Consider the following 26912-nt stretch of genomic DNA (forward strand, 5'->3'; position numbering starts at 1 on the left):
ATGGGGGAGAGAGCCTGGCTCCTTGAAGACCACCTCATTTGATCATCGTTTGACTCCTCGCCACCCCGACCTCAGCACTAGCCGTTCCGCGCGCCCTGCAGTCGGCACTGGTCAGACCTGATGCATGCCACCTTTCCCCCGGTCACAGTGTCTCAGTCCTGCCTGTCAGAAGTGACTGACTGTGGCTGTTAAAGCGTTAACTCCCGCCGGCTTAAGCTTGAGAAGAGGATCGGCAGCGTTATGGGGAGGCCTGCGTTTCGTCTGTCTCTCTCACCTGGACCAGGCCACATCAGTTTCCTCATCTGTAAAATGGGGGTATTGGACATGATTTGATTTTCCGGTTCTTTTGTTCAGTGACTTTCTGAGGCCGATGGTGAAATCTTTCCAAGGGACAAGGAAAAACCACAGATGAGAGCCAGCCCTGATGGCTTAGTGGTTAAAGTTTGGTGCACTCCACTTCAGCCTCCTGGTTCAATGTTAGCTTAGGGCGAATCTTCCCCTGCAAAAATAAGAATATAAATAAACAAACTAGAAATGATTGATGGTGCAAACCCAACGGAAGTTTACAGGACAGAAAGCAGGAAGGACATGCCCAGTGGCATAGCAGTGCGTGCGGGCACAGCGGGGAGGATGGGCAGGGGAGGACTCCACCCCTTCTGGATCAGCATTGGGTTCTCAAAAAACCGAAAGGTGGGTCAAGTCCAATGTCTGTCTCTTACTGAGTATCAGTTGAGTGGGCTGTGCCAAATGGTTTTGATGTACAAAGCTAGGTATCTAGAGTGGGCGCTCTTGGAGAATTCTCATGGTGGGAATATTTGTGCTGAGGTGCCATCTTCAGGTTCTTAAAGGAGTACATTGAACCATTCATTCTAGATGTTACTGCATAGGACCATGTCTACAGTGCATGCCATTAAATACACGTGTCTGTAGATTAAACCGCAGGTTCCGTTATGGGTCGACTTGATGGGAAGGTCATCGTCCTGACAGCTGCTGCTCAGGGGATCGGCCGGGCCACTGCCATAGTAAGTTACTATCTCTGTTTGCTTCCTGCCTTTGGAGGTGTTGAATCACGTGGACAGATCCCATGGCTGTTTAATTCTGCTCTACTTTTTTTTATTGGCTTTTGTGCTTCTGTTGTCTTAAGTTACAAAAATAAAAGTTGCTACTCCTGATCCCAGGCGGATGAAGCAAGGCTTACCTCACATATTTATTATGTGACATCTCATAACTTTTGACTCTGAGAACTTATTTCTTTGCCTCAGTTTCTCTGCACTGTAATAAATTTATTACAGGGGGCCTAAAGGAGTGCATAGCCCTCTGAAATCATGTCAGTTCAGACATAGGACTCCAGAGTTCTAAGACTATCAGGTTACCGTTACCTTTACCTTGTAATTTATAGCAGCTTCTTGCACATTATATTCCTCACCTGAGCTAATAATGCAGCTTAACTGTAACGGTAGGATATAGTTTGATATTTGTGAAAACACTAGTATACTCTTAGGAGGAAAAGTGTTGAAATAACCCATTTTTCTCATTATTTGGGGTTTAGTCACCTCAGAAATGGAATAAAGGCTATCAAATCACAGAATAGTAGTATTTTGAGAGGTGTTAATAACAGAATCCTAGTTTTTTAAAAACACTATTGTATTTGATGTTACTAAAAGGGACAAAGTCAGATGACAAGCACAATGTATGTCATGTTGTACTAATTAATGATAAAAATAACAAAGGGAAGGGCGAAGCGAGACTAGATAGTTTGAAATTCCACCCATGTATAAGGAAAACAATGAAAATAAGATAAAGGGAGAAAAGGCTAAAGGATTTTCTATTCATGAGAGCAGCTTAACCAAGTAAACAAAGGATTCATTTGTGTGTTGTCTTCCAGGCTTTTGCAAGAGAAGGTGCCCAAGTCATAGCCACAGATATCAATGAGTCCAAACTTCAAGAACTGGAAAAGTACCCGGGTAAGCAACTCAGCAGCTTGAACTTGGGATTCAGAGTCCATAAGGTATTATAAAAAACAGTACTCGTCTGCTGAAAGAAAATTACTTGGCTGGTCAGCTCCACCGGCCTTCTTCTTAGAGCCTGATTCTTTGATATCAAATCTATATTCTGTGAACCTACAGACAAAAATCTGTATACTTAAATATATAAAAGTTGTATACTTAAAATTTTTTTTATCCAGCATGTTGAAGGATTCAGTACCTAATTACAAAGTTGTATGTGAAATTTAACAGTTGTTGCGTTAACTTTTAATGACAACTTTCACTTCTGTGCCCTACTCAGCACAGTGCTGTCCAGTAGGAAAATGATGTGAACCACGTGTGTGATTTAAATTTCCTGTGGCTACATTTAAAAAGTAAAAAGAAACAGATGAAAATTAATTTTAGTAATGTATTTTATTTAACTAAATATATCTAAAATACCATTTTAACATACTCAATATAAAAAAAATTTATGGAATATTTTACATTCTTTTTTCATACTAAATCTTTTAAATTCACGTGTGTTGTACACTTACAGCGCATTTCAGTTCTGACTAGCTGCATTTCAAGTGCTTAGTAGCCACATGTGCCTGGTGGCTACCATATTGGAGACAGCTCAGCCCTAAAGCCACATATGATCAGAAACCCTAAGAGATCATGCAAATTATTTCGCTGTGTATCACCCCTTACTGCACCACACTGAACTCAACTCCAGCATCAAAGGACTTCAACTAGAGTTCCTCTGAAAGAAATCAGAACAGACAGCTCATTTGAAAGTTAATTCTTCCAGCAAAATAGAACAGGTTATATAATCAAATGCAAATTAGCACATTGAATTCATGAACGGAATTAGACTATGCTATTTTAATTATTGGATTGTTTATTTATTATTGGAAAATTATTTAATTTTAATAATAGGGAATTTTAACTCCAAGTCAGAAAAACGCTGTTGTACTGAAAAAGTACTAAGGGAAGAAAGTCCTCCCAAAACTTTCTCCCCTTTCTCTCCTTTTCTATGTTTATAATCTTTTCTTTCTATATCTATAAAAGAATAATAAACCATATTTTTTTTAAAAACATTAAAATAGTGACTTTCTTTTATTAGAGAATGTTTGGGGTTTTTTACTAACTATTACAGTGTGTCTCTGAGATCCAATGCTGGATCTCTCATGTCTAGCTTTCAAGTGTTTCATCCCTTCTCCTGGCCCCTCATTTCTTCTCCTTGCAATTTAGTGCAGAAATAAGTGATTATACCCTTGACTGACAAAGTTGTTTCCAATAAATAATGGAATTGACATGAAGGTAAAGTGCACAAATGGAAACAGTCTCCTGTCTCACTGCCCTGCCCTTCCCTACCCCTCACTCAGATAGGATTCAGTGTTCCTGGGGCAGTGACTCACCTCTGGGGAAAGAGCAAGCCTGCGCTCTGTTATTACTGCTGGCTCACTGAGAAGCATCTAATATAGATCATACTTCACTGTAAAGTCTTTTCTCAGAAAAGGCCTTTAGTATTCAATTTAGAGAGTGAAGAGAAAGGGAGGGAAAGAGAGGTGTGTTATTGGGAGTTCAGGATGGGGAGGATTTTAAGATTTTTATTAATGAGATTCTTAAGATTCTTAAGACCCTACCAATGGTCAACAATCCTATGAAGGCAAAATGGACAGATACTGTAATCTTTGTACTTCAAAGCAGCTACATCTACAAGACTAAACATTTTTTATGGGTATAAGTAAATAGTTTCCCTTGTTTTATGTTTCAGGTATTCAGACTCGAGTCCTGGATGTCACAAAAAAAAAAACAAATTGATGAGTTTGCCAATGAAATTGAGAGAGTTGACATTCTCTTTAATGTTGCTGGGTAATTCATAACTTTTTAATTTCATTCTCCTCACAGAAAGTTTTCTATGTCTTTTATTAAAAGAAATTTGATAATATGGCCAAATTATTCTTTGTGAACCCTAATATATTCCTTAGGAAATAAAGCTGGATTTTGGACAGAATTTTTGTTACAAGTAAGATTCAGCAAGTAAAACAGCCATAGAAGTTGACATGTGCTTGGGGCCTAAAGGCACTTAAGGATACTCAAGACAACTGCTACCAATCCAACGCTGTTGATCTACCTAAGGCTGGGGACAGGCTCACACCAGTGGACTTGTCACTGATGTTCCACTAAGACTTATAAAATAAAATTAAAAACTGTTTTCCAGGAGTGTCTTTAAGGCAAAGTATATCTGCCAAAAACTGAGTACTCAGTTTATTGAAATGCGAATGTTCCCCATTTGTTGGCACAACATTCTGGCAAGTTCTTTCTACCTCCCAAGCGCAGCATTTCTTATTAGGACAATTAATCCCAGCAAAAGAAGTTTCACTCTGTTGCTTTATATACAGCACAAAGAGAATGGCTTAATTGAACTTGATAGAGTAGTACCAAACTTGCTGAACCATGCTTGAAGGATGAGAGACTGGAGCTGGAGCAGCCCCATGTGGAGCAGCTAGTGCTTGTGCTCACTCTCCCTTTTCAGGCATGACAGTAGAGATGAGGACAGTTGAGGCTTACGCAGGACTAAGTAGATAGAGTCTGATGTTCCACTTTTCTTGTGTGGTGTTAACGTTTATACTGTGGCATTGATAGAAAAATCCTAGAGCCTTCTTATGTATTTTTATGATTCTTCCTAATCATGTTTCAGTATGAAAAAAGTCTGTCTATTCATAGTTTATCATGTGTTACAATGTATGGAAATTAAAGCAACAATTTATGATTATCTATTTTATAAATAATCTGCTCATCTTTCATAGAAGAATATATTCAGAACCATGAAAAAATCAACTAGCAAAATTATTTTTTGAGCATCTATTAAATTTTCAGCAAAGTAAGGGATATAGAAATATAGCATGTGGTTCTTGCTGTCATTTGATTGAACTGGAAGTACAGTGGTACATGGGAATCACAACTGACAATATTTTATAAGTAATTACATAATCTTGGTCCAGGGGACAGTGAAATCAATTAGGACCCCATTGTTATAAAGCTTCCTTGAGGAAATGTGACTTGGAAAATAGCAAAGGCTATTTTGAGGGTTTTCTTTTGTTCTGCTTTGTTTACTCAGTATGTCAGAACTGTACAGTAGCGATATTACTTTGCTGCCCTGAGATGGTGAGATACTTGTTTTCCCTGCAACTTTGATTTCCCTTGAGAATGATAAGTTCTTGCCACCTGAGGGCACTGCTGCTCTTGAAATCAGAGTCCACTGGGGCAAGTGTCCTCAGTTGTTTGTAATGGCGTTGATATTTCCTGTGCATTTGGTATAGAGCTTCTTATGTTTGGGGGCTCCAGACACTTGCCGCCTTCTTTTAAAAGAAGGATCTTGTTTTCAAATAATGAATTTTTTACCTTAAGTTGTTGAGACACTTACTTACCTAATGTACCAAGTGATACTATGTTTGAATTGTTAAAAGTCTTGGTTAGGGAAGGGACAATGGTCTAAGTCAATAAATGAAAATAAAAATGAAAAGGAAGTGGAATAGAAATCGTTTTTAATGATAATTTTTCCCCATTGTTTAATTACTCTTCCAGTTTTGTTCATCATGGAACCATCCTGGACTGTGAGGAGAAAGACTGGGACTTCTCAATGAATCTTAACGTCCGCAGCATGTACCTGATGATCAAGGCCTTTCTTCCTAAAGTAAGGTGACCACCACCAGGATGACCACCACGTTAGTCTCCAGGTCTCCATCCTGGGCATCCAGAAAGAATCCTCACATGTGCTGAAGAGTAATGGTAGTTAACGTAATGACTAACATGTAGTGAACATAAATACCAAGGCATTTAGTATAAATTAATTCGTCTGACCTTCCAGTTCATCCATTCAAAGAATATTTATTAAGCACTTTCTACATGCCAGGCTCCATTCTAGGTGCAGAAGACAAATCAGAGAACTAAACAAAGTCCCTTCTGTCAGGGAACTTCCATTTTGGAGAGGTGAGACAGGATAATATGTAATCAAATAAACATATAACATGTGAGGTAGTTATAAGTACTATGAAGAGAAAAAAAGCTCAGTTATTAGAGAGGTCCCAGAGGGCCTCACTGATAAGGTGAGATTTTCATAGAGGCTGAATGGAGCAACGGAGCTAACCATTCAGGTGTTTGGGGAGAAGCTTCCAGGGAGAGGGACAGCAGGAGGCCTGTGGGACCAGAACAATCCGATGAGGTAGGTACTACTTTGTCCCATTCACTGTACAGAGAAAGAAACTAGGAGGTTAAGTAACTTGCCCAAATCACATAACTAGCAAGTGGTTAGAGCTAAGATTAGGCACACGCTCTCAGGATGGATGTACCCCACTGCTTTTCTGTACCTTGAGTACCCTCCTTACTCTCCTGTCTTTAGCTGAGCCACTGAAGTTCCAGAGAGGTGAGAGACAGCATGTGCTGAAGAGAGAGTATTCCTCCTGAGTCTGCCACCCTTGAATTCTCCAGCCTTCACACAGCTCATCAATGTTTTTCATTTTGTTATACAAATAAGCTTTAAGTACCTTTTGATACAAAGCACCACACCAGGTGCTCTAGGGGAGACAGGTGTAAATATGAAAAATGTTGACTTCAAATGAGCTTGTAAGCCAGCAGTAGCAGACAGCACGGGCTCAGACAATGGACGGGTTGACTGTGTACAGAACCAGCTCAGTTCAAGGTTGTAAATTAAATCCTAGTGAAATGCAGAAGAGCCATTCTTTCCATCCATCCCTGCTGGATGAGATGACTGGAGTACTGAATGCTGCCCTGTGCGGGACAGGAGAAGAGCTTTTTAATGGCGCAGCAGGACTGATACTTTGCTCTGAACATTCAACCTAACGTCAAGAAGGATGCAGATGAATGCTAAAAGGAAAGTTAGAGAAATTGACTTAGTAACAAAGGAATTTGTTTTTAATCTATTTGTTTAGTGCCTAGAAGGGATCTTTGGGTGGGCCCACAGATTGTTGAACTAGCAAATTTTTTAAAAATATAAATTGCCTTTTTTACCTATCTGGAGGTGATGAAAATCTGTTATTTGGAACTTGGATGCATTTTTTGAAGGCTGGTCCTTAACACAGGATTTGGGGAGAAGCAGAGGCTGTGGTAAAAGGGGAGAGCGTCCGTCACAGCTGGTGAGACGTGTGAGACTCATTTGTAAAATGAGCTTGTTCGTGTCTGCAGTGCTTCACGAGTATCAGTGAGGAACGTAGGTGTGAGGCACAGTGGAGCTGAAATTTACACTTGTAAGTGTTAACTTTTAAAATATCGAACAATAACTTGCAAATTAGTGAGTTTGCCTGTGATTTAAAGCACCTTAACAATAATCCATATGAAACAATGACACTCGTTTGTAAAAAACGAAAAGAAAAAAATCCCCCAAAATATTAACCAGTGGGATGGGGAATCAAAAGGAGTCAGTGCCACTTGTTAAGGTGACCCTAACCAACCTGACCCCAAGGTCAGACTCTGGTGTCAAAAAACCTTCGGCACAGCCTGAGCTCTGCCCCTAATTCGCCAGGTGCCCTAGGAGATGGTACTTAGGCTCTCTCAGCATCTGTTTCTTCTATTTATTTATTTACTTTTTTTTTTCTAAGATTTTATTTTTACTTTTTCTCCTCAAAGCCCCCTGGTACATAGTTGTGTACTTTTAGTTGTGGGTCCTTCTAGTTGTGGCATGTGGGATGCCACCTCAGTGTGACTTGATGAGCAGTGCCATGTCCACACCCAGGATTCAAACCAGCAAAAGCCTGGGCCACCGAAGCGGAGTACGCAAACTTAACCACTCAACCGCAGGGCCAGCCCCATGTTTCTTCTGTTTAAAATGAGGGTGATAGATTACACAATCCCTTCCAGCAGTAATTGTCTAGGATCCTCTTGTGTTCGTTAACCATGACACACATATACCCAGTTAGAACTTTCCAGAGGAAGCCAGGATTTGGAGTCCAAGCAGATCTGCAAGGTCAGGTGGTCAAAATATAGGAACACTTGTAGGAAATTTCTGTTCATGGATAGACATTCCAAGACTGAAAGATCGGTCAAAAGGCAGAGGACAAATTGAAGATTCTGTAAGAGGTCAGTGCAGAATCCAAGGTCCACTAGAAAAGAAGATCCATTACGGCAAGGATCTGGGGAGGGCTTGGATGTTTGGGGATTTTTCCTCCTTTGCTGTATTGTAGAAGAGTCCCTAGCACACGGAAGTGCTTAGCAAATGTTGGTTGAATGAGTAAGTGAATCTAGGTTATCAGTCCAGGTTGGGGTCAGGCATGGAATCACTGAAGACCCAAGGAGCCAAGGTCTGCCAAGTTTAGGAGCTGAGTTCTGGTTGATGGGGACAGAAGAGCTGAGTCAGAGTGGGACTGACTAGATACAGCTAGAGGAGATCTTTAGAGACCTTTGTAGCCCTGCCTGAGCTTCTGGAAGATCAGTCCTATGTGGCCTTACTATGTACAGACACTCCACTTTATGGGCCACAGAGGGCTGCTGCTTGGCAGGCAGAGGGAGCATCACATGGGACAGCAGGTTCTGAGCTGGGGGTAGGAAGGCAGCATGGAGGGAGGCAAGGACTTTGGGCTGGAGAATCAGCAGACAGGCCCAGCCGAATGTATGGTACCAGTGTTGGGGCAGCAGTAGCATCTCTAGGCGTGAAATTCTAGTTTGCCTGAGAGATTATTGCATTTCAGAAGATTGGAGACTGAACTCACTTAATAGCCCATTTTTATATATTAAGTTGGGCTGTATGTATTAAAAATGGATTATGTATGTTAATTATATTTCAATAAAACTGGAACAATAAAGTAAAATGGGTTATTTGCTAAAATGGATAAGAAAGAATAATTTTAAGGCTTAGTTTTCAACACCATTCTACTCTACTAATTTTCCTAGTGTTTTTTATGAGGACCCCATTTCATTATGATTCTCTTTATTTTATAGACACACAAGTTGAGTTAAATATATTCTCCCCTCCATCTTCCTTGACTTGGTGGGTCACCTCAGCCTCTCCCGGTGTCCTTCGCTGTCTCCAGCACCATGCCATAGGCTGGTTTCAGACTCTCTGCTTTTAGTATGATTGGTAGCTAAGTATCAAAACGGAAAGTAGGAAGATGACCATAAAGAGATGTATAATCTTGGCAGCCTCATCCCTGATCCATTCGATCATTCACCGTCTCCATTCCTGCCTCTGTCTGAAAGCTACTGGAGAAACTCACCCCAACGGAAGTGACTTTTTTCTCTAGACCCTTTACACTGCCTCTCAAGACTCTGCTCTTTTAGAAACTTCACTTGATTTTCATGATAGAGTATATCCTGGTTTTCCTTCCTCTGTTCTCTAGTTGATATTCTCCCTTTTCCTCCTGGCAGTTATTTGAACTCTTCCCCACTCTCTCGTGGCCACCATCTCCCCTTGTTCTCTATAGTCATCCTCCCAGCCTCTGACTTCCATGAAAAGTTAGTGCCCATTAGGCCCATTCTCTCAACCTCTTGCTTCTTCCTCCAAAACGTTTATGAGTACCCATGCCCTTGCATGTACATAATATTATCTTGAAAACATACGTATATGTTATAATTAATAAAGTGTAAGTTCATTGAAAACAAAACATTTTTTAAGTCATAGCAGCCTGTTTCATTATATATTCTTTTAGGTCTGGGGCAGGGCCCAGTAATCTGCACTTTAAACTAGCACCTCAGGAGATCTTAATTCATCAAAACGTATTGACCGCCTACTGTGCCCCTTGTCTAGGAGGACAACACAGCCCCAGACCCTCCTCTCTCAAAGTTCACAATTGAGTGGGGAAATCCTGCAGGACGTATTTTTAGGAAACACTGCCCTTGACAGGAGGCTGCCATCAGTGCATGTGGCCATGGACTGAGCTCTGCCTGCTGTGTCTGCTTTTACCACTCCTTTCCCGAACCACTACTGCAGCTTCCAGTCGTCTCCAGCATAGGCTGCCAGAGGAACCTGTAATCCCCGGATCTAGACATACCGCTCCTCCTCTGCACTAAGGCCTGCCTTATCTTCAGGGGAAATCCCAAATTCCTAAATTTAGTCCCTGTTGGCCTCTAAGGCCTCTTTCCTCCCAGGGCCTGCCTTCCAGCCAGACCCATCCCTTCCCCCCAGTTCCATAATAGAACCTTTATACCTATGGTTCTCATTCCTTAAAACACACTTCTCTTTTGTTTTTCTGACTGTTACTCCACAAAAATGGGGTTCTCCTACCCAATGCACGTAGAAAAAAAACAATTAATTACAGCATCAGATTTGGGGAAAGAAAAAAGCTTTATTGCTAGCTTGATCTGCAAAGAGACAGGAGGCGTATTCTCTCAGATCTGTCTCCCTGATCAAGGACTTGGGGCAAAATTTATGGGATGAAGGGCAGGGTGGTCTGAAGGGTGGAGACGGATACTTGGAGGTGAGAAATGAGGTGAGTGATGATCTGTGCAAGTGCAGTCAGCTCCATGGCTCTTCATAGGACGCATATTCACAGAATGGTGATGTTGGCATGATCTGAGGGTGGAGTTTTCAGCCCTTTGATGTCAAAAAGATTACTTAACAGGCATTTGCGCAGGCCCACTTGATGGAATGGTGGTCTTACCTGGCCTGAACTGGACAAGGGGGGACTCTCAGTTCCTGAAAACCCACTCTTATTACTCTGTTGGTAAGACGGGGTCAGTTGAACTGGTCCTGGAGGGCCCACGGTTACACTAATACTCTAGTTTTCAAAAATCGACCCACATATTTCCTCCTAGGAGCCCTCCTCTGAGTGTCCAACAGTGGATTGGCCCCTTCCTACCACCCACCACCTGTTCTCTGTGAAGGCCCATGCTGTCTCTGGATGCTGATTATGTCAGCCACCCAGTCAGACTGGCAGCTCTCCATAGGCAGGGACTGTGTCACTTATCTTTGAATCTCCTGGACCTACACAATACCCAGCCACTGTAGGTATTCATCAAATAATGTGTTCACTGGAGTAAGAGTTTTCTAACATCAGGAACACAGTAAATATGAACATTCATTTGCACTGGCTTAGAGTTCATCCTCGGTCTTGCTGATACTCTTGTGACAGGGAAGGTGGTAGTCCCCCTGGGAGATGTACTTGCCAGTGAGAGTGTACTCTGCCATCAGTTCCCAGCAGTGATGAGGAGGTTGTTAAGACTGCTTAATAGTACTTCATGTTAACAGCTAATAAGATGGTTCTGCAAACCCAGAGTAAATGCAGATCTTTTAAAGAGGTAGTATTTTTAGCCTGCAGAGTGGCATTTTTTTTTTTATTATTTGTTTTATTTTGGCAGATGCTCACAAATCTGGCAATATTATCAACATGTCCTCTGTGGCTTCCAGCATCAAAGGTAAGTCTGTTTTCCTCTGGGGGTTGTGATGAACATACTCATAATCTTCACAAGCTAAGGGTTTTGGAAACAAGCATAGCAGATATGATAAAACTTACCCATAACTTCAAAACTGCTCTTTTAAAATTAGTATTAAGTTCCTTGTCTACCAGTCCTTTCACCTTACATGTGATCCAGTGACATTAAATGAAAGTTTGTTTTTTGTGCTCTCCCGTTTAGTTCTTCTAATGGATATGGCAGTGGAGATCAAAGTGGGAGAAGGAAACATTTATTCATTTGATTAATCAAAAATGTATTGAACACCTACTGTGTGCCCCTGCCCCCAGAGAGTTCACAGTCCAAAACGGGGAGTGGGGAGAGGCTCAGGCAAACACACGTCTTCCACCATGTGATAGTTCCACTAAAGCGGAACACGCGCACTTAACCACTGAGCCACCAGGCTGGCCCCAGCTATTTCATTTTAAACTTGAAAATCCATGTGTGCCAGACTGTGCCCTTATCTCCATCTTGCACTGCAATCCTGGCCCTTCAACTTGACTTCTCGTTTAGGGCCCAGATCAACTGTCTTTGTGAAGCACCCCCCCAAGCCCACAGGCAGAGTTACTTCCCGTATTGTCACAGCACTTCATACAAAGCTCTGTTACAAAAAAAAAACAAAAAAAGAAATAGCCACTGCTGAGAGAACATTCCTTCTCTTTGCGAGGATACACACATTAAGCCTGCATGAGAGAGAAATGCAAAGAAATGCCTAAGCTTCTTGGTCTTTTGTTTTGCTTTGCTTTACCCTAATTTTCTTTTCTTTTCTTTCTTTTTTTTTTTTTTGAGGAAGATTAGCCCTCAGCTAACATCTGCCGCCAATCCTCCTCTTTTTGCTGAGGAAAGCTGGCCCTGAGCTAACATCCATGTCCATCTTCCTCTACTTTATATGTGGGACACCTGCCACAGCATGGCTTGATAAGCGGTACTGTGTCCGCACCCGGGATCCAAACCGGCGAACCCCAGGCTGCCAAAGCAGAACGTGCAAACTTAACCACTGCGCCAGTTTTCTTTTTTTATCTTTTTTATTTTATTGAGGTCATAATAGTTTATAACACTGTGAAGTTTCAGTTGTGCATTATTATTTTTCAGTCACCATATGTTGCCCGCAGCCGCAAAGGGCAAGGAATGACAGGCACCGCCAAGGCTATTTGGTTGTTTCAGCAATCAAAGGTTTTGGATAAAGGGAAACAGAACAAGGAGTGGGCATAAGGGAGAACAACAAATCGGTACTTACAACATCCACACCACAATCAGCTGGGGAAGTCCCAATAGTTTGTACGGCGGGTGGGAGTGCCGATTGTCCGGGTCTGAGGCAAGGTGTCCTTTCCTCAGTGAGACTCCCAATTGTTCTATGCCTGTGACTCCCTTTTACCCTAAGGTTTCTCTGGGTTCTGACTCAGGGTTTTAGACATTTGGATATTTTGAGTTATTTCTTCTTGTTCCCACAGATGGGGTGCTTCTATCTTTTTCGTTCCCATGGATAGGATGTTTCTAAAGTCCTGTCAGGTGCCCGTCAGGGTGGCCAGCCCAGACAAGGAACATGACACAGGACTCATTCTTTGTAACTTGTGCCTTAGAGTCAGGGCCGAAGTGGCCCTGAGCCCAGACACATTCCTTTGTGTAGGGCCCAGGCCCAGTATCCTTGGAAGGTGGGGAGGTCAATGAACTCTGTGCACCTTATAAATGGTGCCTCTTCACCCCTTGTGCCCACACCCTAACCCCCTTCCCCCTGGTAACCACTAAACTGTTTTCGTTGTCCATGTGTTAGTTTTTCTTCCACATATGAGTGAAATCATATGGTGTTTGTCTTTCTCTATCTGGCCTATTTTGCTTAGCATATTACCCTCCAGGTCCATCCATGTTGTGGTGAATGGGACAATTTTGTCTTTTTTATGGCTGAGTAGTATTCCGTTGTATATATACCACATCTTTATCCATTCATCAGTCGGTGGACTCTTGGGTTGCTTCCACATCTTGGCTATTGTGAATAATGCTGCAGTGAACATAGGGGTGCATATATCTTTACACATTCATGTTTTCATGATCTTTGGATAAATACTCAGTAGTGGAATAGGTGGGTGGTATGGTTATTTCTATTTTTAACTTTCTGAGGAATCTCCATACTGTTTTCCATGGTGGCTACACCAGTTTGCATTCCCACCAGCAGTGGATGAGGCTTCCCTTTTCTCCACATCCTCTGCAACATTTTTTGGTTTTTCTCTTGGTAATTATAGCCATTTTAACAGGTAAAAGGTGATATCTCATTGTATTTTTGATTTGCATTTCCCTAATAATTAGTGATGTTGAACATCTTTTCATGTGCCTGTTGGCCATCTATATATCTTCTTTGGAAAAATGTCTGTTCGTGTCCTCTGCCCATTTTTGGATCAGCTTGTTTGTTGTTGAGATGTATGAGTTCTTTGTCTATTTTGGAAATTAACACCTTGTTGGATTTATGATTTGCAAATATTTTCTCTCAGTTGGTGGGTTGTCTTTTTGTTTTGTTCCTGGTTTCCTTTGCCTTGCAGAAGCTCTTTAGTCCAATGAAGTCCCATTTGTTTATTTTTTTCTTTTGTTTCCCTTGTCCAAGTAAAAATGGTATTCGAAAAGATACTGCTAAGACTGATATCCAAGAGTGTACTGCTTATATTTTCTTCTGGGAGTTTTATGGTTTCACATCTTAGCTTCAAGTCTTTAATCTGTTTTGAGTTAATTTTTGTGTGTGGCAAAAGATAATGGTCTAACTTCATTCTTTTGCATATTTCTGTCCAGTTTTCCCAGCACCATTTATTGAAGAGACTTTCCGTTCTCCATTGTATGTTCTTGCCTCCTTTGTCGAAGATTAACTGTCCGTAGATGTGTGGGTTTATTTCTGGGCTTTCAGTGCTGTTCCATTGATCTGTGTGCTTGTTCTTGTACCAGTACCATGTTGTTTTGATTACTACAGCTTTGTAGTATATTTTGAAGTCAGGGATTGTGATGTGTCCAGCTTCATTCTTTTTTCTCAAGATTGTTTTGGCTATTCGGGGCCTTTTGTTGCCCCATGTAAATTTTAGGATTCTTTGTTCTATTTCCACATCATTGGGATTCTGATTGGGATTGCATTGAATCTGTAGGTTGCTTTAGGTAGTATGCAAGTTTTAACTATGTTTATTCTTCCAGTCCATGAGCCTGGAATATCTTTCCATTTCTTTATGTCATCATCAATTTCTTTCATTTAACGTCTTAAAGTTTTCATTGTGTAAGTCTTTCACCTCCTTGGTTAAATTTATTCCTAGATATTTTATTCTTTTTGTTGGGATTGTATATGGGATTGTATTCTTAAGTTCTCTTTCTGTTAGTTTGTTATTAGAGTATAGAAATGCAACTGACTTTTGTAAGCTGACTTTGTACCCTGCAACTTTGCTGTAGTTGTTGCTTGTTTCTAATAGTTTTCCTATGGATTCTTTAGGGTTTTATATATATAAAATCATATCATCTGAAAACAGCAAGAGTTTGACTTCTTCCTTGCCAATTTGGATTCCTTTTCTTTCTTTCTCTTGCCTAATTACTCTGGCCAAAACCTCCAGGACTACGTGGAATAAGAGTGGTGAGAGTGGGCACCATTGTCTCGTTCCTGTTCTCAGAGGAATGTCTTTCAGTTTTTCCCCATTGAGTATGATGTTGGCTGTGGGTTTGTCATATATGGCCTTTATTATGTTGAGGTACTTTCCTTCACTACCCATTTTATTGAGAGTTTTTATCATAAATGGATGTTGGCTCTAGTTAAATGCTTTCTCTGCATCTCTTGAGATGATCATGTGGTTTTTATTCCTCATTTTGTTAATGTGTATCATATTGATTGATTTGCAGGTGTTGAACCATCCCTGCATCCCTGGAATAAATCCCACTTGATCATGTTGTATTATCCTTTTAATGTGATGCTGTATTTGGTTTACCAATGTTTTGTTGAGGATTCTTCGTCTATGTTCATCAGCAATATTGGCCTGTAATTTTCCTTCTTTGTGTTGTCTTTGTCTGGCTTTGGGATCAGGGTGATATTGGCCTCATAAAATGTGTTAGGAAGTATTTCATCATCTTCAATTTTTTGGAATAGTTTGAGAAGGATAGGTATTAAATCTTCTTTGAGTGTTTGGTAGAATTCTCCAGAGAAGCCATCTGGTCCTGGACTTTTATTTTTTGGAAGACTTTTGATTACTGTTTCAATCTCTTTACTTGTGATTGGTATATTCAGATTCTCTGTTTCTTCTTGGTTCAGTTTGGGAGGTTGTATGAGTCTAAGAATTTATCCATTTCTTCCAGATTGTCCAATTTGTTGGCATATGGTTTTTCATAGTATTCTCTTATAATTCTTTGTATTTCTGTGGTATCCATTGTAATTTCTCCTCTTTCACTTCTAATTTTATTTGAGCCTTCTCTCTTTTTTTTTAAATTAGTGAGTCTGGCCAAGGGTTTGTCAATTTTGTTTTTCTTCTCAAAGAACTAGGTCTTAGTTTCATTGATCCTGTCTACTGTTTTTTTGGTTTCAATTCATTTATTTCTGCTCTAATTTTTATTATTTCCCTCCTTTTGCTGACTTTGGGCCTTTTTTGTTCTTCTTTTTCTAATTCTGTTAGGCGTAATTTGATTGCTTATTTGAGATTTTTCTTATTGGTTAAGGTGGGCCTATATTGCCATGAATTTCCCTCTCAGGACCACTTTTGCTGCATTCCATGTGAGTTGGTATCGTGTATTTTCATTTTTATTTGTCTCCAGTTGTTTTTTGATTTCTCCTTTAATTTCTTCAATGATCCATTGGTTGCTCAGTAGGTTGTTGTTTAGTCTCTGCATGTTTATCTCTTTCCCAGCTTTTTTCTTGTAGTTGATTTCTAGTTTTATAGTATTATGGTTGGAAAAGATGCTTGATATGATTTCGATCTTCTTAAATTTATTGAGGCTTGCCTTATTTCCCAACATGTGGTCCTTCTTTGAGAATGTTCCACGTGCACCTGAGAAGAATGTGTATTCTGCTGGCTTTTGGGTGGAGTGTTCTATATATATCTATTAAGTCTGTCTGGTCTGTAATTCATTTAGTTCCACTATTTCCTTGTTGAGCTTCTCTCTGGATGGTCTATCCATTGATGAAAGTGGGGTGTTAACATCACCTGCTATTACTGTGTTGCTGTTAATGTCTCCTTTTAGGTCAGTTAATAGGTGCTTTATGTACTTTGGTGCTCCTGGGTTACATACACATATGTGTTAAATCCTTTTGGTGGAGTGTCCCTTTTGTTGTTATATACTGCCCTTCTTTGTCTCCCATTGCCTTTTTTTTTTTTTTTGGGTGAGGAAGATTGGCCCTGAGCTAATGTCCATGCCAGTCTTCCTCTTTTGTATATGGGATGCCACCACATCATGGCTTGATGGGCAATGTGTAGGTCCACGCCCAAGATCTGAACCCATGAACCCTAGGCCTCCAAATCAGAGCACGTGAACTTAACCACTACATTACCAGGCTGGCCCCATCTCATTGTCTTTTTTATCTTGAAGTCTACTTTGTCTGCTGTAAATATGGCAACACCTGCTTTCTTTTGTTTGCCATTGGTTTGGAGTATTGTCTTCCATCCTTTTACTCTAAGCTTGTTTGTCTTTAGAACTGAGACGTGTTTCCTGGAGGCAGCATATTGTTGGGTCTTGTTTTCTAATTCATCCAGCTATTCTATGTCTTTTGATTGGGGAATTTAATCCATTTGCATTTAGAGTGATTACTGATATATGAGGGCTTAATGCTGCCATTTTATCACTTGTTTCCCAGTTGTTCTGTATTTCCCTTTTTCTTATCCCGTGTATTTCAGACGGATGATTCAGTTTGGTGGCTCTCTATGATGGTTTTCTCAGTTTTCTGCTTATTTATCATTTGTGTCTCAGTTGTGATTTTTTTAGTGGTTAACCTGCACTTTGTGTACAAGATCTCATAGATGAGATAGTCCATTTCTGATAGACTCTTATCTCTTTTGACTAAGCAGTTTCCATCCCTTTCCCCTTCGCCTTCTGCATTATTGTTGTCACAACTTGTTCCATTTTGTATTGTGAGTTTGTGGTTAAAATGATGAGACTATATTTATTCTTGATATTTTCCTTCCCTTCATCTTTAATGTTATGCTAATCTGTTCTGATAAAGAGTTGCAGTTTTCTGATTTTGTCTGCCTGTTTATCTCCTTGCTGAAGGCTGTGTAAACCCTTTCTTCTTCTTTTCAGGTATGAAGGCCTTCTTGATCAAATCTTGTAGGGGGCCTTGTGGCAATGAACTCCCTGAGCTTTTGTTTATCTGGGAAAGATTTTATTTCTCCATGATATCTGAAGGATATGTTTGCTGGATAGAGTATTCTTGGCTTAGAGTTTTTGTCTTTCAGAATTTTTAATATATCATTCCAGTCTCTCCTAGCCTGTAAGGTTTCTGCTGAGAAATCCAATTAAAGCCTGGTGGGGTTTCCTTTGTAGGTGATTTTCTTCTGCTTTACTGTCCTTAGTATTTTTTCCGTGCCATTAAGTTTTGCCAGTTTTACTAATCCATGCCTTGGAGAAAGTCTTTTTACATTGATGCAATTAGGAGTTCTCTTAGCTTCTTTTACTTCTAATTCCAGCTCTTTCCCCAGGGTTGGGAAGTTTTCAGCTATTATTTCTTTGAACAAGTTTTGTGCTCCATTCTCCTTCTCTTCTCCCTCTGGAATACCTGTATTTCTGTTCACTAAATTGCTAATTTTATCCTCCGTAATATCAGCTCTGTCATTCAAGGTCTCCAAATTTTTCTTTATCTCATTTATTGTGTTTTCATCTCCAACATTTCTGATCGTTTTTTTCTTTATAGTTTCAATCTCTTTTGTGAAGAATTCTCTCCGTTCATTAATTTTGTTCCTGATTTCATTGAACGGTCTTTCTGAGTTCTCATAACTTATTGAGTATTTTATGATGGCCATTTTGAATTCTCTGTCATTTAGATTGTAGACTTCTGTGCCTTCAGGATTGCTTTCTGAGTATTTGTCTTTTTCCTTCTGGTCAGGAGTATTAATATACTTCATACCATTCAATGGGGTGGATTTGTGCATTTGCATACTGATAGTATCTGGTCATACATTCCACCTGCCACCACTGGAGAGGGGGCAGCACCTGTGTAATCTGAGCCCACCGTGATCCCTGTCAGCCCTGCTTGTCCGAGCCTGGGCCACTTGTTGGGACTGCAGAGGCCCTGTGGGCTCTCCCACCAGACAAGAAAGCGATTATGCAGGAGCTCAGGGCTGCTGCCTGCTCCCACAGTCCCACTGAGTTGCAGTCCACCCCTTGGGGCTGCAGTGGTCCTATGGGCATTCAAGGCAGCTGGGAATTTGTTTGCCTGGGTGCACAGCTCCACTGCCATCTGCTCCTAGGTCACACCAGCCATTAGTGCTTTGTGGGCAGGGCCTCCCCACTGGGTCTGAGCCTAGCCATTCCCTGGGACTGCAGTGGCTCTGGGCTCTCCCACCAGACGAGAAAGCGATCGTGCGGGGGCTCAGGGCTGCCATCACCTGTTCCTGTGGTCACGCCGAGGCACGCTCCCACCCTTGGGGCTGCAGCAGTACTATGGGCCTCCAGCTGGGAGAGCAGCTGCATGCGTGTACAGGTCTGCTGGGGGACCAGAAGAGTACTCACCTATCTCCACCACCTCTCCAGGGGTAGTCCATCCCCCTTCAAATGTATAGCTGCGCAGGTCTCTCAGGCATCCTGAGGTGCTGTGTGGGTATCTTCTGCTGATCAATGAATGACCATTTAGTTGTAGTTCGAAGAGGGAGAGACAAAGGGAACAGCTCACTCCACCATGATGCCGATGTCACTCCTAATTTTCTTTTGGAATCTGCCTAAGGTTTCTCCCAGCTGATGATGAAAAACTAAAACCACTTGTCATTTAAGTGCAGCATCTCAACACCTGAGTCTCAGTTGAGTTGTGCCGATAATGATACTATTTTCCTAAATTCAGAAACTCACCCTATTAAGGGAGAAAACCTGATATCAATTTTTAAAAAACAGTGGGGTGAGAGGAAGCATGACACTGGTTACTGGGGACACTAATTTGTGTTCCCTTTCTAGAGGAGACTGTGTTTTTCATTCCTTCACTTGTCGAACCTTCTCTTCATCCTCAGGAGTTGTGAACAGATGTGTCTACAGCACAACCAAGGCAGCCGTGATTGGCCTCACAAAGTCCGTGGCTGCAGACTTCATCCAGCAGGGGATCAGGTGCAACTGTGTGTGTCCAGGTGAGTTAGGCTCCACAGGGCTATGAAATTGTCCTTTGTGACATCCCACTTGCCACTGTGAGAGAGATCTCCATAAGCTTGTTTACTACCTGTTACTGTGGCCTGTCATTGGGACAAGTTCAAAAGGGAAAGAGTCCCATCCTGTTAAGGTAACAGTCTAACAGTCAGTTGGGAGAGAGATCCTAAGTCATCAGGAATAAGCCACTGAGGCAAACAGTTTACATGCTGCTCATGCACGTGGCGGCAATTCTAAACCACTGGGTTAAGAGACATGAGTCACCAGGGCTTACTGTTTTGGAAGCAGACCAGGGATGACTGTGTCGGGGGGAAGATGAAAAGTAGCCCATGCTCACAGGACAGCGGAAGAAAGTAAGAGGAGCCTCCCAGAACACAGGGGCTCTGCCGTGGAAATCACCTGGGTTGGCCCAGGGATAAAAAGGAGGGATTAATACCTTCCTTGATGCTATACAAAGTGAGTCAGCAAACTATGGCCTGCAGGCCAAATCCAGCCCACCGCCTATTTTGTAAATATAGTTTTATTGGAACACATCCACACCCAGTTTGCTTCTTGTATTGGCAATGACTGCTTTCATCCTACAACAGCAGAGTTGAAAACAAATGGTTCTTAACACCAAGAATATTTACTGTTTGGCTCTTCACCCAAATGTGCTGACCGCTCATAAAAGAAAGGAGAAAAGCAGAACTTATTAGTAGCAAGGACATTCAATGTGTCCAAACTAAAGCATTCAATAACCTATTTCTTAGGAATGACTTCTCATTTTCTTAATATCTGTAGGTGTGTCTATTAATTAGATATGCCCTTTCACCTGGTTCCACTGACCAACATGAATATAGGCTACCTAAGAAGAATTACTAACTTCCTCTCTGGAAAGAAATGAAATGAACATCCAGGATCCAGGTTTTTCTCAGTAGTTCACAGCTGGTGTGGGGATTGAGGAGGGGAAGCATTGCAGTTCCCTGTGGGACCTTTCACGACCTGGAGGGTATGATAGGATCTGGGGGGGAGTTGACGGGGAATAGGCTGGACAGCCCCACAGGAGATTCTGATGTAATCCAGCCTGGTCTCCCCTCAGGTTGAAAACCACTGATTTATTAAAGAGGGAAGACGACTATATACCTTTTGTTGACACAGAATAACCAATAACCATTTTATAGATAAGAAAGATAAGGTGCGTTTTACTTGAATCAGGCAGTCTCTACAAAGGAAGAAAGCGTTCCAGAGAGGCATGGTTTTCAGTACAGTTTTATACCTTTTTAGAACACAGAACATCCATAAAACACACCCAGGATACATATTCATCAAAGTTTCAGAGAGATACTCAGTTGCAAATTAGCAAGCAGGTCAACATGACCCTGATGTCAGGAAGGGGAACTTATCTTTAAAGAGTTCTGATACTGGTGGGCACAGGAGGGGAAGTGTGCATCCTTATCTTCAAAGAGTGCCTTCTTTTACTTTGAGATAATGCATAATGCCCTCTTTAATGGTTAAGGCAGATGTTTGATAGGCTATAAGTCAGGTGTCTTTAGTTCAAGCCAAATCAGTTTTAAACCAAAATAGCTACCCCATATACCTCAATATGTGAAAATTTCTTGTCACTTTCAAGCTACAGCATTCCCCTTATGGAGGTGTTGTGTATAATTTTTCTTGGACTAAAAAGGTAAACATCGGTAGCACTAAGAAACAGGAGGATACAGAAGAGACAGTTTCACTTGGTTTTAACATACAAACTGGTGATACCTGAGCCTAGCTGTTCTTGGTACCATTTACCCGGTGGAATAAATGGCAAAATGATTTGGAAAATGTGATTGTTTTAGCAGCTAGCCTTTTCAGAAGATTGGAAAATATGTTATCAAATTCTCTGGGACAAGGAACTAGCTGTGACTCACTGAGCCAGTCCCAGAAGGAAACATGATGGGGAATGAGTGTGTGTGGGATGGTGCTGATGGCTGTAGAGTCACAGCTGGTCAGCACGACTTGGGTAGACAGTAGCATGGTGTGTCAGCCTGTGCCATGGACACAGCAGAGTCAGGTGACAGTGGAATGAAGCAGAAGGCATAGGCTTGATCCACAGCTCTCATTTAATGGCCATTCATACTGGCCACATGTAAGATGTGACGCTCATTTTCCTCAGTGGGAGGAAGCTGTAGAAGCTGTAAGGATTTTGAGGAGAGTGTTAGAGAAGCTCAAGGCATCTTGAGCACACTGCTGGTGAAATTTTGGACTTTAAGGAGGCTGTTGATGAGAGAAGTAAGCAAAATGTTGTCTGAGGGGCTGGCCCCGTGGCCGAGTGGTTAAGTTCGCGAGCTCCGCTGCAGGCGGCCCAGTGTTTCGTTGGTTCGAATCCTGGGCACGGACATGGCACTGCTCATCAGACCACGCTGAGGCAGCGTCCCACATACCACAACTAGAAGGACCCACAACGAAGAATATACAACTATGTACCGGGGGGCTTTGGGGAGAAAAAGGAAAAAAATAAAATCTTTAAAAAAAAAAAATGTTGTCTGAAACTGGATACAAGGGGGTCTTTGTTATGTGGTTTCAGAAATTTTATCAGCACTATTGGCTGCAGTGACATGGAAGGTATAAAATGTTTCTAATGAACCAGGCAATGTAGCGAAGGCAATTTCCTCCCAGAGTGGGGAGAGTGCCGCCCCTCCGAGTAAAATGTGAGAGGAGAAAGAAGCTAAAGAAAGGGTTCTTAGACAGAAAAGTGTCAGAAAGTGCAAATTTTGAAGCTTCCCAGCCTCTCCAGAGAAATGGCAAATGGTCATAAATTTAAGGAATTATTTCTGAGCAGACCTCAAATCTGCAGTGCTGTGAGGAGCCCGCTCTAAAGATGGACCTGAAGGATGACTGCAGATCATTTTCCGTGACCGTAGGAAGACCGTGTGGCCTCCTGGAGTACTGTCAGTCAGAAAGAGGCTTCCTGAGAATTTACAGGTTACATACGTTAACAAAAAGAGTCTGGGGAACTTGCTCTGTAGGAAGGTGAACTAAGTGGGGTTGTAAAAATTTTAGTGTCATTCTTATTTTTCTTTTTTTAAGTAAAATATTGTAAATTATATTTTTCAATGAAAAACATGAAACAATGTTAAAATAGGAATTTGAAGCCAATGAAAACTGGCAAGATAATGAGGAAAATTTAGAACCAAGGACTGTGACAAGCATGGAGCTGTCCCTGAGGATTCAGAGTGAACGTGACAGCAAAGAATGGTTTTGAGATCATTGAGACAATGTGGGTCCTTGTACTGGTAAAGAATTGTGTGATATTACCTAGCCCTCAGGGTTGTTGTGAGGATTACTGAGATAATACCTGTAAAACTGCATACAGTCCATAAAGTATCATGTCAGTGTAATGCGACTAAAATGCTGGTGTTTCACTCAGAGTCCCTGCCTAGTGTCATAGTGAATTGTAGTCTGTGCTTTTAAAAATCATGGAAATGCTGTTAAAGAAGTTATAAGCCTATGAAATAAAAGGGCAGGCAGAAGAGGTGAAATTGCTGTTCCAAGTTATGGACAGGATTTCTCTGGTACCTGTATCCTACGGAAAGGAAGTTTAAAGTTGAGTTGCCAATTTCTTTTTCAGTCTAAGTAAGTAACCAAGCTGAATGTCACCCTTTGATTTAGGAACCGTTGATACCCCATCTCTGCAAGAAAGAATACAAGCCAGACCAAACCCTGAAGAGGTATGTCTCCTATATTAAATGTGTTTAAATCTTTTAGTTAAAAAAAATGCCCTCTTCCTTACGCAGAGTAGACAAATGCATAGAGACAGAAAGTAGAAGGGTAGTAGCCGGGCCTGGGGGAGGGGCCTGGGGAGTTAGTGTTTAGTAGGCATAGAGTTTCAGCTTTGCAAGATGAAGAGACTTCTGGAGATTGGTTGCACAACAGTGTGAATGCACTTCATGCTACTGAACTGTACACTTAAAAATGGTTAAGATGATAAATTTTATATTATGTATATTTCACCACATTTTCAGAAAAATTTAAAAACCCTCTACTTTAAGATTAACTTCCTGATCTGTCACAGTGTCTGTAGGTTTTAGTATAACACAAATAGTTTGAGCAGCGTAGGAGTCACCATAGTCCTGCGTGGCCCACAGTTAATAATATTAATGATACTCTCATGTATCATGCGTGAATAATCGAGGCAGCAGGCCAGTGGCCTCTGTAGATCTCTCTTGCTTTGCCTCCTGAAGGTGCTGCCAGTGAGTTCATACTTTAGCTCACACCACTGATGTCTGGTGTGGTGTCTGGTCACAGGCACGGAGCGACTTCCTGAAGAGACAGAGGACGGGAAGATTTGCAACCGCAGAAGAAATAGCCCTGCTCTGCGTGTACCTGGCTTCTGATGAAGTAAGCGCTATTCTTCCCAGGGAGGTCATTATTCTCAATCACATTGGCCCGCTATTTTTGCTCATCAAGTAATGTCATTTTACAGAGTTACAGCATATGATCGTTAAGTTGCTGCATTTACGAGGTAGGGATAAGTTCTGATTTAATTTGCTCAAAGAAAAACCACTTTGATCTGAGCCACTAACTCTTCCTCATTCAAGTTTATATGTCACCAAATCTTGTAGCAAATAAAATGGAGGATGGAAAAAAATTAAATCACTCAATTTTATGAGAAACAGTTACTTTCAAAAATTACAGTTGGGGAAGCCTTGATTAAGTGTAAATCAAACGAACCTCCAAAATCATGAGAGCTTCAGGTGAAATGGGGAGAGAGTTAACCAGATATAATTGTGTCCAGGAGACACAGAATTGGCATCTGGTGTTCTTAGTTTTACTGGAAACTTATTTAGAAGAATCCCACTGACTCTTTTCCTATGAATTTTTACTGTTTGTCATCATATATGGAAATTCCTAATTCTGTCTCTTTCCACTTTGCATCTATTTAGTAACCAGTTTCTTCCTTTTTTTTTTTTTTGAGGAAGATTAGCCCTGAGCTAACTACTGCCAGTCCTTCTGTTTTTTGCTGAGGAAGCCTGGCCCTGAGCTAACATCCGTGCCCATCTTCCTCTACTTTATATATGTGGGACACCTGCCACAGCATGGCATGCCAAGCGGTACCATGTCCACACCCAGGATTCAAACCAGCGAATCCCGGGCCGCTGAGAAGCGGAATGTGCGAACTTAACCACTGCGCCACCGGGCCAGCCCCCCAGTTTCTTCCTTAATGGCTATTGTATATTTTTAAATGGCTTACAACTGTGAAGGCAGAAACTACATTTATAAGGAATAGAGCACAAGAATATCCCCCTATGTTATGTCTTGAAATGTTACATGCCCTGGAAACTAACGTGTGAGCAGAAAGAAGGAAAAGGGAGCAGGCAGGAGAGAGGTGTGTCACTGGCCACTTAGCTCCTCTTTACAGTGATTTGGTGCACATGAGGTGGTTGATGAATGTGGCAGATAGAAGGGTTGAAATGTTTTAGTGACAGAGCAGTTACTACTTGTCAGAACTATTACAACAGCTGTTAATAGCTGGGGAAATTGCTAGGCATTTGATTAATGGAGCATACATTGGCTTTTGTGATTTCTCTGAATCTATATCTTCAGAAGAGCTCACTTGATTTTGAGGTACTGCTGATAAGCTAAATTGTCCTTGTTTAGCCAGAACTTAAGTTACCAAATATTTAGAAATGTTCTGGCTTGAAATGTGCAACAAAAGGACCATTGGCCTTTTAGAGGAGACCAGAGGAGTCCATATATAAAACAGAGAACTTGCCTTTTTAAAAAAACTTGAGGGAATTGGGGTTGTTTCTTGATAAACTGATTTATCTGCTTTATATGATCCGTTTTCATATATTGAACTTGGGGCCAGCCTGGTGGCGCAGCAGTTAAGTTTGCAGTCTGCACTTTGGTGGCTAGGGGTTCACTGGTTTGGATCCCAGGTGTGGACCTATGCACCGCTTGTCAAGCCATGCTATGGCAGGCATCCCACATATAAAGTAGAAGAAGATGGGCATGGATGTTAGCTCAGGGCCAGTCTTCCTCAGCAAAAAAAAAAAAAAAAAAAAGAGGACGATTGGCAGTAGATCTTAGCATAGGGCTACTCTTCCTAAAAAAAAAAAATTTCTGTTCTCCTATTATGATGTCTTTCCTTCTTGCCTCTTCCATCGTCTCAGGCTTTAGATGAGTTTAAAACTAAGAACACAAATTTGAGTCTTTATTATCCATGTTTAAGTTAAAAGACTGTTAAACCTCTACCACAAGGATCACTTCACCTTGAATTCTTTAGAAAATGAAAAATTCTGTGGGGAAAAAACAGTAATATTTTTAACTCCTTTAGTTTTACACAGATTTAGATGTCTGAAGTTAGTATAGAATATTTTTTTGTAGTTCAATAGATAATTATTAGTATTCACATAAATTTTAAAAACACATTTAGCATGCTCCAGTTCGTGGAATTACCTGTGTATGTTGACCAACTAAATATACACCATCTTTTAAAACAATTCTATTTGTAAATTGACACCACCACTTTATGACTGACACACTTGATTATGTTCAAAAGTTTATTAGTGGCATAAAACTCAGCTAGTTTAGAATAGTTCTGAGTCTCAAAATTAAAGTGTACTATTTTAGCCTCGACTTTATCCTAATTTGGAGAATGGGTATATATCACCAAACTGCTTAATTTTCTGATTCTGAGACCAAATACCTAATAGCCCCTGCGTAGAATGTGATACATGCTCAAACACCAGCTAGAGGCCACTTAGCTCTGGATCACAAGAACACTCAGAAGTTTTAAATCACCCGAAACTTAATTCTAATTTTCCTAAATTCTGTTTGTTAAGTGAAGTTTCCTGTTACCAGGAGAGTAAATTGTTTAGTTATCTCAGTCATACAAAAATTGAAGAAACACAACCTGTGTTAAACCTGGCTAATTGTTGGGTCTCCTTGTGTTTATCACTACAGTCTGCCTACATCACAGGTAATCCTGTCATCATTGATGGAGGCTGGAGCTTGTGATTCAGGATCTCCTTGCTGGGAAGGCAGGCCCTTCCTATACACTGTAAACCCGGCTATGAAGAAAACTCACTCATCATCTCTTTCCTATTAATGGAATATTAATGAAAACAAGCCCTTTTTAAGGATGTCATTGTTCACAAGAATTTGATTCTTTAAATATATTAATCTCTTTTGAAATCATTGTAGCTTAATAACATCACTGCAAAAGAATAGTTTTTAAAATAAGCCTCAATTTGTAAGCATATAAAATTAAAATATGAAGGAAAAAAGTAA

General features: G+C 41.0%; 1 pseudogene; it reads left to right on the top strand.

The window, feature by feature from the left end:
• The first annotated feature begins 219 nt into the window (after nt 1-219).
• On the top strand, nt 220-26912 carry LOC139044051 (dehydrogenase/reductase SDR family member 6-like; annotated as a pseudogene).

Source organism: Equus asinus, unplaced genomic scaffold (assembly GCF_041296235.1).
Source record: "Equus asinus isolate D_3611 breed Donkey unplaced genomic scaffold, EquAss-T2T_v2 contig_545, whole genome shotgun sequence".
In the NCBI taxonomy this organism is placed as follows: Eukaryota; Metazoa; Chordata; class Mammalia; order Perissodactyla; family Equidae; genus Equus; species Equus asinus.